Consider the following 4689-nt stretch of genomic DNA (forward strand, 5'->3'; position numbering starts at 1 on the left):
CTACAGCAACAGCGCGCTCCTTCTCCATCCTCCCTCTTATAATTCCACGTCCACGTCGGGGGAGATGGAGGGCGCTCTGACCCACTGAGGAGCATTGTTTGAAGGAGAAGACAATCTCACATGAGCACCCCCCTCCCGTGAGTGCCTGGATCATATTTTGGGACAATAACCAACAAGGAGTGAAAGGAGGTGTGTACATATACGAGCCTGCCGGCTGGAGGGAGGGTGGGAGGGAGTAGGAGCGAAAAGAGGGGGATGAGAGGCGGCTTTGGTACAGCTGCTGATGCCAGAGTCTGAGAGTGAGACAGAGACGGACTGAGCACTGGAGGAGCTGGCACGTGTGGCATTGTTGGCAACTTGTGGGCCAAGAGGAGAGAAAAATAGATTCACAAACGCGAACAGCTGGACAGATGAGGAGGCATCAAGGACCACGCTTCAGTCCTGGGTATGTTCACTTATCCTACACACACTCATACAAACAGGTATGTACATCTTTTACTCAAAACGGTTGCTGTGATTTTACCAATAGTGCACAGAAACACTTAAAACGCAACAGTGCATGCTCGCAGATCTTCAGGGTTGACGACTACCCTCCCTGACAAGTCTCCCGACTTGCCCTTAGATACTTGCAGCAAAGGAAGGAGGATCAGGAGGAGAGATTCTGTGTGTGTGTGTGTGCCTGGTCATGCTTTCTTACCATCTACATCCCGTTATAACGTTAATGTATAGCATTGGAGGCATTTCATAATGGGCTTTGTAGGCTGTCAGAGTGATGCATGTAAATAAACCCTCACTGGTGGAACATTGCCATGTTTCACGTCAGCCGGACAAATTAAACAGTCGCTCTGATTTAACACTTGTTTTTTTGTGGCTGTAACATTGTTAATTACACACATTTTGTACGTGAGTTATTTGCAGTCATAAATTGTGTGCTGCAACAATATCAGAAAATGTATAACTTGTGTGGTTGCGGTTTCTGCACTGTATAGCTCTGCTTGACGTGTATGGGCATGCGTTATGTCATGTTGTGGCAGAGGGCATATGGCTTATGACAGCAGGTTTGCATGAGGTGTATCAGCTCTCCCCCACCTTCCTGCCCCCCACCCCCACCCCCTCTCTCTCTCTCTCTATATATATTTATTCCTCTTTTTCCACCATCTTCCACCTTTCTCCATTTCCAATTATAGGCTGTCACCTCTCTCCCTTTCCCCCTGATCCTATCTGCTGTTTCTTTCTTTTGCTAAGCAATTACCTTTACCTGACTCTGCCCCTCCGGACAGCATGGCTGGCTAGTTTCATGTCTGCCTTTTCCTCCATCAAAGTGAAGGCTGGGTGGTGATTTCATGGACATTGCCCCAACTTTATCAAAGAGTGACCTCAGTAAAGCCTAAACACGGCAGCTATACTTCATATTATTGCTACACTCAGATCCAGAAAAGATATGTAAATAGGAAATAGCTGTGTTTTTTTTTAGCCAAAGAATTACGCCTCTAATCATGCAATCAGCTCATTATTTCCGGCTCCTCATTAACTTGTTTGGGTTTCTAACTTTATCGCTGTTCACGGTCTCGTCTTCCTGAAAACAGAACAAAAAACACACCCAGACAGAGCTGGCACATCGCTCGCAGCATATGGGAAAACTTGCTGTTGGTATCTGAGAGAGGAAAGACTTTCCTCCAATTACAACTTTTCTTCCCCGCTGATTTCTTTCCCTCCTTCATGTATCCAAGTTAAGTTTAAATAAAAAAAGACTGAGGCGACAAGGGAATAAGGTGGGCAGTCAAAGGGAAAGAAAAAAAACTGAAAAATTAGAGAATGTGAAAATGTTCGGTCGACTGTTGTCAGGCGCTGATTGCTGATGTCTTTTCAGATAGTTTTCAGCCCCCCAGGGGAAGAAAGGTGAAGAAAGAGACAGAGGGAGGAGGAGGGATTTCCTCAGGGTGTTTGCTCTATTAATAAAAGCATTCAGCTGCTTCTTGAAGGAACATTCTGGTTTATTATGTTTATTAAGTTGGGTAATTTCTTTGTAGTTTTGGACATCACTCCTGTCAGTTATAATGTTGTACTCATGTGGGGGAACTAACATGAATGTAGAGATGTACCGATTATCGGGTCTGAGGTCAACAACTGTGCTCATGTACTCATACTACTCATACAAAACTACTCCAATACAACCGCATCTGATACCACTTTATGGCAATTGGATCACAAGTCATTTGACCTCTGACATGTAAATGATGTGTAATGTAAAAGGTGTCATTCACAGTGACATTTTCACTACTTTTAGTACAAGGTGCAAGAGAAAAAGTCTTCAGAGGTCAAAACTCCTGCAAAACTTTCATCAGGGTCATTTCTTTAGTTTTACTAAACTGTTTTGGTTTAGTTTCACCGATCATATCAACCGTGTTTTTAACGGACAAGCTCTAAATTCCTAGCCCTACTGCTCAGCACTAAACAGCAGATGGACACAGTGGAGTATTTAGCAGCTACATATATTTTTTTTTCAACAGCAGGTGGAGATCAATAGAGCTAAAAGGATGTCATCAAGCCTGAAACATAACTCTAAATGAATGATAATGTTGCTTTATATCTTCTGTTTGCTAACATGCTTGCACAACAACTTAATATGGGGAAATGTAAATGTTGTGTTTACAGCTTGTTGGGCTTGTCCAAGCCAGACATAACATAGATTACACATTGGCAGACATGTAAATGCTTACATAGGATTAGGAAGCAGTGTAGCATTGAGAATGCAGAGCTCTGCATTGTTGTACTATTTGTATATAGATTTGAGCACCAAATGTTTAAATGGACCTATATATGTAATATGTATATGTAACACTGGACTTTAAAAAGGGGTCCATTGGGTTAAAATGTAACCATAAAGTCCATCTGTAAACTTGGATGGATATTTAGGACAGACATGGGCATAAATGTTACGTTTCGCCTTTGTTTTTCTAACGTGGTGAAGTTTGTTAAATGCTGTTGCGTCAAACTCTCCGGCAGTGCACAGTGTAGTACAATAAATTATTAAAGCTATAAGTAAACAAATTACCAGATAAAATAAAATCTAAAAATTAGCAAATTAATACAATTGTAAACATATATGATAGTAATTAAACATGGCAGTTCCACATTGTTAATTCTCAATCAAAACTTGCTTGATCACGTGCGTGCTCATGACTTTCCCCGTCTCACTTCTTTTTAGCAACAGTTACCGTTTTATTAAAACCAAAAGGATGGATGGTCAAAGCAATGAATAATAAGACAAAGGTTGTATGGAACCAGAATTTCCATTTAAGACATAAACGCCTCCGCAGAGTGTCGAGTTCAGGTGACGTGGGAGCTTCAGAAACTCAGACAACTTAAAATGTGAGCGTGTGATGAGAGAAGCGAAGGAGCTATGATTGGCTGCGTAATGAGAGGATTTGATTGGGAAGGTGACCGTGGGTATGTGGGAGTGTTGAAGGAGCTTTTGATCTTGGTGTGTGCACAAGTATGTGTGAGCACGATGGTTGACCTTGAGAAATGCACTAGCAAGGGTCTTAAAAGATGTCCTGAGTGGAAGACTATTAGAAAGCTGTGGAATTACAGTACAGAGCCTTGTGGTCGATCAAACTGAATTTAATGGTCTTGCTTTTGCTCGTGTCCAGAGAAGCAGGGCTCAACAATTTTTGGTCTGATAATGCACATGCAATATTATATGCAATTTTAGGGAGAATCATCCCTTTTGCATCATTATTTTCATTGAAAAATATATTTAAAAAATATTATGATGGGATTCTTGCAAGAAACTGTGCCAAACAGATGTGTTTACAACAACACACAACAACAGCACAACTATATTTTATTTAGAATATTATTTTTGGCACACATTTAACCTTTAACAAATATCGCACTAAATTGCTATAGGCCATATTCAAATTTTGAAAAGCTGTCCATTAATAGTGCAGATGCACAAAGGTTATTAGGCTTTTGCCGCTGGTGCTGTCTCACATGTACAGTGTGGAATAAAAGGCATGATACAGTCAATATTGAAGTCTCAGGGCAAATAACCAGCAGGTTGGAACTACGACTTCTCTGCAGTCTCACTGCTCTATTATGACCTCCTGACCTTCTTCACCAACTCCTCCTCCTCTAGCCATTTCTATTTATTTTAGTCCCTGCCTCAAGATAAATTATTCTCTCTCGCACTTTCCCTATTTTTTTCATTCTGCGCTTTCCATTATGCTTACTTTCATTTTCTTTCCCGGCTGCATTTTCTCTTTGGATTCTGTAGTTCATCCTCCAGCTCACAGTTGCTGTCGGTCTGTCGGCCTCCTTAACTTTCCCTCTCCGTCTCTCTCTCTCGTCTGCTTGGGTCTAATTTTAAGGTCACCTCGTATCTCTCGCCTAACGCTCATAATAAATTTGAATTCAGCTTTGCGTCATCATTTAGTCTGACAACCGTCCCTGGAGTCATTCTCTTTCAAATAAACTCTCATATTGAATTTAGGGATGATTGAATCTTTCATTTCAAATTACAAAAATCTTGGAGAGATACAAAGCCTTTCCCGTTTTCCTGTTAAATAATTCAACCCCACTGTGACCAGAGACTACTCAGCTCGGTAAAGATTCATTTAAAAATGAGAAAAGAGAAACATTTCATTCATTTTTTTTAAAACTTTATTTGATTGTTTACGGTTACAT

General features: G+C 41.0%; 1 protein-coding gene across 1 annotated transcript in view; it reads left to right on the forward strand.

The window, feature by feature from the left end:
- Window positions 1–281: 281 nt before the first annotated feature.
- Window positions 282–4689, forward strand: part of LOC117746510 (leucine-rich repeat and immunoglobulin-like domain-containing nogo receptor-interacting protein 3) — a 27434-nt gene continuing 23026 nt past the window's right edge. Inside the window, 1 exon segment of the mRNA XM_034555691.1 lies at window positions 282–445. The gene's annotated coding sequence lies outside the window, so the exon portion shown is untranslated.

The sequence above is a fragment of the Cyclopterus lumpus genome, chromosome 17 (assembly GCF_009769545.1).
Source record: "Cyclopterus lumpus isolate fCycLum1 chromosome 17, fCycLum1.pri, whole genome shotgun sequence".
In the NCBI taxonomy this organism is placed as follows: Eukaryota; Metazoa; Chordata; class Actinopteri; order Perciformes; family Cyclopteridae; genus Cyclopterus; species Cyclopterus lumpus.